General features: G+C 43.1%; 1 protein-coding gene across 2 annotated transcripts in view; it reads left to right on the top strand.

Annotated features, from left to right (window-relative positions):
- The window catches only part of LOC107264883, an 88985-nt gene that overhangs the window by 49018 nt on the left and 31697 nt on the right, over window positions 1–8270 (top strand). The window contains exon 2 of one of the 2 annotated variants that reach the window (XM_015733660.2): window positions 241–326. The exons of the other annotated variant lie outside the window; for it this stretch is intronic. The gene's annotated coding sequence lies outside the window, so the exon portion shown is untranslated. The remainder of the gene's footprint in view (window positions 1–240; window positions 327–8270) is intronic. 2 annotated transcript variants of the gene reach the window in all.

Below are 8270 nucleotides of genomic sequence, written 5' to 3'. Positions count from 1 at the left end.
CCCCCGTCATCCCCTCTTCCACGTGTTGGACTCTCGATGAGTTTGCACACAGCAGTTCTCCATCTCTCTCTCTCCTTTTTCTTCCATCCCGCTTTTTTTCATCCCTCTCCATCTCCCTTTCGTTCCCCACCCAAGAAACGATCGTTCGGCAACTAACCCCCCTAGACTCCCCCCTTAACAAAATGCATCCAGTGAAGCGTTCAGGGTAACGTAATTCCAAAGTAACGATTTTCTCCTTAGTTTTCAGAATTCCTGAAAAGAGGATTTGGCCACCACCCCCCAACCGCAGCCGGCCTTGGACCCACTGGAATTTCTGGCAGTCGACTGTAAGTGGCTCAAGCCTTATACCTCATGCATTTATAAGCGTCAGACGCCATCTTTTAATTATCCCGTGGGTTAATTGCGAATAAGTCGTTCCCCGGCAAAACGTCACCCTCGGCCCTTCGTGACGTCAATAATAATGGCGCTACCAGATACCGTCGGTGGTCTTTATACGTAGCAGCGACCGGTTAGGATCCACCCTTAGATCGTGTTACCAAGGTGGAGTGCGTGACGAGAGGGAAAACCCGCGTCCATTTGACACGGGTCAGCATCCTGTCATCCGTGGACCTGTTAATGTCCGAAAGTTGTGCCAGCGCTCGAAGAGGAGGGTCCCTTTTCAGCTGAGGGCGTCAGGGCCTTACGACCGAAGCTACCAAACCGGCCGTGGAATGGCTTAGGAGGGATGAAATTGGGGTCAGGGATCAAGTCGCTTAAACGTTACCACTCTAAGATATAGGTCTAGCCCCAGGTCCACTGGTTACGTAATAAGGTAGAAAGTCAAGTACAACGTTGTAGGTTGGGTCACTCTGCGAAATCGGGATACCCGGGTGTGTTTCGCTCGAACGTGTTAAAAATTAATTATGTAATTTAAAAAGAAATACACGCGTAGCTTGTACGTTCTACGTGTACATGGACCAATCAATTTGTTATACTGTTTCTGTTAATGAACGCTGATCCACGTCAGACCCTTCCCAGCCGCAGATATACCGGTTCAGAGCTATATACAGGGGTATATACGTATATATATATATATTTGCCAAAGAATAGTTTTGAGGACGCGTGACTCTCACAACGAAAAGCCTTTATTTTTTTTTTCTAAAAAAAAAGAATTAAACCTTGAAAAAAGTGGCATTGGAATTCTAACCTAATTTAGCCCGACGAAACCATTTCTCAGCCCATCGCAACTTCGAGTGTCTAGCATGAAAAATTTTTGGAAAATTCGGTGTGAGTGCCGCTTTATTGTCTTGACAGTATACCTTACGTATAAAGGTGCTATCGGGCTTGTCAAACACCGAGTGTCCTCATAACTGCCAATAGTCAAGACACAATGTTCTGAGAAGTGCCCTTCTTAAAAATATACCATATGTATTTACAGTTGGTAGTTGGTCATGGTACGGGCAACTGACAATCTTTCGGTTCCCATTCTAAAACCCTTATCCGGCAGTTGGCAGTGCGAACGTTTGCAAAAGCGTTTAAGCCCCCGAGCTTTTTACTCGGCTAGCTCAGCCATAACGAAACGCAAGGACTAATGTGACTATTAATTTCAACGTCCGCCGTTGGCGCTGCTGGCGGTTCACGCCTGGAGGAACGGCGGATCTCTTTTCGAGGGAATCCGTGCTCATTAATTTTTCTTCTTTGGTGCTTTATTTTTGTCATTTTTTGTTCTCTCTGTCGATCTTTGTGTAACTACGTCCTTAATACGATATAACGAAGCTTTCTTCGAAGAAAATATCTGTTTCGGCCCAGTTCTCCTTTTGTAAGGATATGATTTTGAAGCGGGTATCGATCTGAAGGAACGTCGTGTAATTATGGAAAATGGGGAAATTCTGACTCGGATTATTTTTTTGTGTCTTAACGCTGACGGGACTTCTGGTTGAACGTAGGTAAAATAACCGGTGACTGTATTCGCGACGCTTCTTTTCCGAAAGCGTCGTTTCTATAGGGATGAAAGTTGCTGTAGACGTGTCAAATGCCTTCAGCACTCGGGGCTGTTGTGCGACACGTCACCAAGTGTCAGGGTAGTGCAAGCCTTGTCGGGGCCATTGACATTTGACGCGGAAGCACGACTCGTAACTATTTTACAGTGAAATATATGCGTCGCGACGCCGTCGAGATCTTTGAAAGACCTCGAGTCGATTCTGCCTTTCAGCGTCGTCCGGGTGACTTCCCGCTTAATGAGCGTTAGATAAAAGCCGCGTCACTGTACGGCGACGTCGACATCGTCGCGTCACATCCAAGTAGGGTGAATAGCCCAGTCATCGGCCGTGTATCAGTAATCGTCTGTTGTGTTATAATACTATAGATTTAGCTATAGTCAAAGCACACACTGACGATTACTGGCACATGCCCGACGATTGGGCCATCCACTCTACTTGCATTTTCATATTTCCTGGTAAGTCTTATCCACAGACAGTCATCTTATCAGTACGAATTCCTGAAATTCCTTGCTTCAGTACTATAGACTGATAGTGATGGATAATTTTGAAAATTTTCATTTTCAAAAAAATACCGGCAATCGGGTGCACCCGTACTTTGGTACCTGTTTTATGTGAATTCAAATTTCCAAAATTATTAATTCGTATAAATCAAAATATTCAAAATTGGAATTTTCAAAAAATTTGCTCAGTTCACACGAGTATGTGGATAAACGTCAGTCTAATTTCATGTACTACGTTTCAATTTTGAAAGCTCTTTCATTTTTTTCATGCAGTGTATATTTCGAAAGAATATTATCTATACCGACTGCAGCCATTGTACTTGATATTCTCTTGGTCGACACAGTAGGTACTTTTCGATTTTCAAATTTAATAACGACTTCGCCAGCTGCCACGGTTATTTCGTTGTTGACTGTTTAAATGCTCGTTGAAATACGAGTCCGGGCGCATGCGCGTTACTGACGTCCTATTGTACGGTGTCCATTGTTTTCGCAGCTTTTACACTAATCTCACCCGTTAAATAATTTCTATTTATATCTCGTTGCTGCGAGCTGACGTCTCTCGGAAGACAATGGCACGACGTCCAACAGAGGACGTAATCCCCTCCCCCCGAAGCGATGGCGCTGCTGTCGCTTCGGTATTTAAATTTCAAATGCGACACGTTTTACGGACAAAATGTGATAAACGTATATCCTGCCACCGGAGGCAGGAATACAATTTTTCATTATTTCATTTTTTTACTATTCTTAATTGTGAAAAATCTTTCTTATTTTTCAGTTTTTTTCCCATTATTGACAATACACTTTATCCACGATGATAACTTATGATCTTTCCCATATTTGATATTACGCGTGAAATTTTTTTTTAATATTTCGCAAAATCCTATATATTTCACTCCTCATTTACATTCCTATACGTCACGTATATTGCGCTCGATTTTCTTCGCTACTATTTTACATGTCATCGTGTTGTCTCAATAGACTTGAAGTATAGTAAAGTCCAAAAGTTTTGAATCAAGGAATACGAAGACACGAAACCATGTATAAATGGTATAAAACGCATCAAAATTGGTTTGTCAAAAATCCAGAAGAAACATCCCCTAAAGATTACATCTAACCGGTATCTTTTTTAATGTAGAAAAAATTTTTGTAAAATCCGAAATTAGGCTTAGATAATGCAAGGCTACTTTGGTGTTAGTATTACATAGATGGGTATAGATAGACGTAGTGACGCTAACGCCAGCTTCCCTTACCCCCGAATGGGATTTTTCTGTTTAAATAAGTAATTTGTGGACGATAGCACGTAATCCGGACTCATTCGTCGGCGATATAAACGATTATTTTATACGGTAGAATTACCTGGATCAGGATAACGTTCTTCTTCCACTGTTCGATTCATCTTGAAAGACCCGCAGGGGTCCGTTGAATGGCCCTTGACGTTGTAAACCCTTCGACAATCATTGGCACATCTGAATCGTGGATTTTTCCATGATCCCGACTATACACATACATACACACTGCTTATCAAGTCCCGCTATAAATCTTCGTAAGAATCGTGAATTCCGAAGAATTCCACAATAAATTACATTTCGAAGCGCCACGAGTATCCAAGAAAATACCAGGTAAAACATTCCTCGAGCACATCCCCCTTAGGTATGTTGGCTACCATAATGGATGGTTACATGGTTGGCTCTTTGAATCGTTTCCGAGAAAGGTGCCGCCGCATCCACAGTGCAAGCTGCACGTGCACGGTCCGTTATTACCAACCCCCCACCGCCCCCCTAAAACCACCCCCGTTACCTCGCTCAATCCCCGGAGCTCGTTACGTCGCGAAAAATGAAGCCATTTTGCGGCCGTTTTCCAGCGACACCCCTTTTGCATTCCTCCTACGTATTTTCTGCATTGTCGCCCCCTCCCTCCCTCCCTGTATCACTTTCCTTCCTTTTTCATCTAAATTCTTCCATCCTTCGCCCATCTTTTTTTTTTCGCTCTTTGTAATGTTTTTTTTTTGTAGGACGATTTTATTTTTCCTTTTTTGCTCTTTCGTTAAGTCGGATCCACTTCGCGTATTACGTCAGTGCCTATCGCGGATCACCACCGGAAGTTCCACTTTGCGTTTCCCTGTCTGACTACTATCGGCACACACTACTCGAAACTTTGTCAAGGAACAGTAATCTCCGACGGGGATACCATTACGCGACATAGCCGTTTACATGTAGACGCAATTCGAAGTTGGGGCCCATGGCTAACCGGCCGAAGCTCGTAACTCCTAATGGACTCGCGTCAAACTCGAATCCCCGGTGCCGAGTTGCCCCACATTCTCACGGTTGTTACGAGTCATTTTCATCCTAGCTTGATACAGGTAGGTGGATTTGAATTTCGTGATTGAATTTCGAGACTATCGGAAACACGATAATTTATTGTAATGCCAAGTGTGTGTATATATGTATATCGTCGTCATCCAATGAATCAACGATGACGTCAGTCCTATTACCGTTCCTAAAATATACAACCCTTTGAAGGGTTCTGAAATTGGCGGGGTTGGGGGGGGGGGTTCCCACATTTGACATTTCTCGGATATCATTGACTTGGTCAAGCTTATTATTAATCCTCGTATAAATATTTGTGTCAAATCGATAACCGGAAGTTGATTTTCAAGAATTGCGAAATTGCGTAGGACAGAGTTTGAAAGTATACGGAATTAATGCGGTTTGATATTAAATTACGCAAGAATCTCATTTGAACTTTTTTACTCACCCAAAGGTTATTTATATGTAATTTATAGCGAAGCACGGAACGAATTTAATTACCAAGTGATTGAGAGTCTAATTAATTATATATATTTAACGAATGTCTCGGTCCGGCATTTTATTGACTTTCTCTGCTTCTTCCATTTATTCTGCCCTCCGCTCCCTTTTACATTAAATCCTTCAATTACGGAGAAAGGGAAAAACAAAAATATCGACGTTACCGCAATCTATCAGGACCGTCTGAACGTAGCCCGTTCAGCAGGGGAGCAATGTGATTTCGATTAGCCGGAAGTGTAATGACGCAAGGACTGATGAGCTTTTCGAAGCAAGGAAAAACCAATTAAGTATCTTTTGCTGTGATTTTACGAATTTCCTGCCGTTGGCAGCCTTTCGTATTCCGAGGGTAAGAAGTGCTAGTCGTACTTTCAAGGGACGATGCTGTGCTCGCCCAGTACGCGAATCTGTCCCGGACTCTTTATGGAGTGAATGGAGAATGGGGTTGAAGATCCAGGCGAAGATCTATAATTTTGAGAAAAGGATTTTTGGCTAATAACTCGGGCGATACGATCAAGGAAATTTACGAAATTAAAAAAAGAACCACCCCTAGGGGCTAAATTCGAGACGTATAAAAATACAAAGTCGAACTATTTTGACGTCATTCGCAACCTCCCCTTCATCTGCTTCATCCCTCTTACACTAATAAAAGGGCTGATTCATTTGTAAACAGACGCAATTTACCGAGTTGGTATACTTGGGGGTGGCAACCCTCTGTTGCCCATGAAATTTATGCGTCTCTAAAAAAGAAAGAAAATTAAAATTTGTACTTTGTAGAGGGGAGGACTCGCTCTCTTTCTAGTAGACAAGGGGTTGCTTCTTTTTTATGGCGTTGATTGATTTTCACATTACGATTTGCAATTTTTTCACAGATTTTCGAATCAGATTTTTTTTTTTGTATGTAAGGGGATATCTTTTTTTTCTCTTTGAAATTCATCAGTGCTCAAAATCCTGCGACGCACTCTTCAATGGTCTTATCTTCATAGCTCCGGCCAGCATGGTCCAATCAGGCGAGTAAACACTTGACTGTTTGCTACGGTCGCTTCATGTGAACCGTACCTACTCGGTGACTCTGTCATGCCTACCGGCAAGAAGATTATGGACCAGTTGTTTGTGGGGAGAGAGATTGCAAATAGACTTAACGTGTTTACAACGCTCGATACGTCTCTCCAGTGAGGATGATCTAAAAAGGGGCCAGATACGTCTGCGGAAAAACGTTTGGTAAGAGAGGCCCGAAGTGGTGAGATAAAATTTTCATTATAAAATTGAAATTTCAAAATTTAACGGAATATCCATAGACGACGTAAACATCAGGCAATCGACGTTTTTCGTGAGTATTTTACTTTATAAAAAAGAAAATCATTCCCTTCAATGGTGAAAATCCAAATTTTTATCTATCAACTCAAGTTATTTTTCTCGAATTCCCCCATCCCCCTTATTCCTCGAAATTTCAAGATAATATTTTCTCTGCAAAAATCTCAGACTAACAGGCACATATTTTTTTACCGACAAACATTTTTATTTTTATTTTCCACTGTACCATCCTTTCAACGAAACATCCGAGTTCCCAGCAGCCTCGGGCAGTGCACGGAGAAGAGATACAAAATTATACGAGATATCTAAGGAAAACAAGAAAACAGAAGCCGTCGGCTTTGGAAAAATTTTTGTTTAATTTTTTTTTTAACTATATCTCATCATCCCTTGCATGTCCAAGGTAAATAATATTTTCCAACCCTCCGCCACCCATCCTCGTAGCCCGTCGGCATCCTTTGTACCTCGTACGCATATGCACGTAACAGCGAGACGAGAGAAAAGCCAATAGAATTTCCGGGGCGTCGCGACGCTTCGCGTCATCTACGTTAACGTGGCCCGCGCCATGGCTCGAACCGCGGAATAATGCGAAACTACGGGACGTGATGTGTGTTCACACATAAATCATACACGAACCCAAGGGGTGCACGTTATTGTGATAGCAGGGTGGGCGGTCGGGGGGGGGAGGAGAGGGTGGATAACGTAAAAGGAGGAAGCTGCACGAGTAGCTGTTCGGCGTAACGTTGCGTTGCGTCGGAATCGGTAGAAAAGGGGGTGGAAAATACCATACTGGTTTGGTTCGCAAGGGGTAGATTTATGTCCGCGAACCAATGTGCTGCTACAAATCAGTTATCGTTCTATGTCATCCCCCGTAATTCGGCCTCTGTGCTCGCACGGGTGGCGGCTTACTGAGGGTGTTACAAAAATTGGATCTTATATCTATATATGGTATACGATACGGTGAGGGTTGCTAGCGAAAAACTAAGGGCGAGAATGATAGGTAAAACTCGATATATATAGCTGGTAAACGCGAGTGAAAAAGAGGGTGGAATTATTTCGTTGGACCGGGGGGCGGGATGTGTGATGCACGAGCTTTGGATGGGACGATACGTACCGTCTGAAAGAAATTTATCTTCAATAGCGATTGCTACCCTTGGAACTTCATCCCCTGCCCAGCCTTACCAAACCCCATAGTGATACACGATGATACTTTGGACGGATCGAGTATAGTAGTTCGAGAGAAATTGATGCGACGCCTTCTCTCCTATTTTACCCCCACTCTGAATTCCAGGGGTTGAAGGGGGTTGGCTTCGTGTACCTATATCCGTTGGATGTATACATAACTGGCGTGCAACGTGCATATACATAGGTACGTGTGGGGGGGGGGTAGACACGTGTACTTGCGAAACTTGGCAAGAACTTCCTGCCTTCTCGTCTATGTTTCTGTTTTTGTTCTGCGAAGATTTTGCATAGACGATTTGTCGAATATTTTCGAAAATCTGGTTTAACGGTAGCTGAGGTATGGGTGGAGCTCGTAGGGGTAGAAAAGAGAGGGATAAACATAGTAGCGGTCTCGATTATTTTTAACGGGGGTTGATATACGATTGCTGCGGTGGTTCTTGGGTACTGAACTTCTTTCGCTAGCCGTGTAGCACAACCTGTATCAAGAGGGGGGGGGG

Source organism: Cephus cinctus, unplaced genomic scaffold (genome assembly GCF_000341935.2).
Source record: "Cephus cinctus unplaced genomic scaffold, Ccin1 Ccin1_scaffold0201, whole genome shotgun sequence".
Classification (NCBI taxonomy): Eukaryota; Metazoa; Arthropoda; class Insecta; order Hymenoptera; family Cephidae; genus Cephus; species Cephus cinctus.
This window is presented reverse-complemented; position numbering and strand designations above follow the sequence as displayed.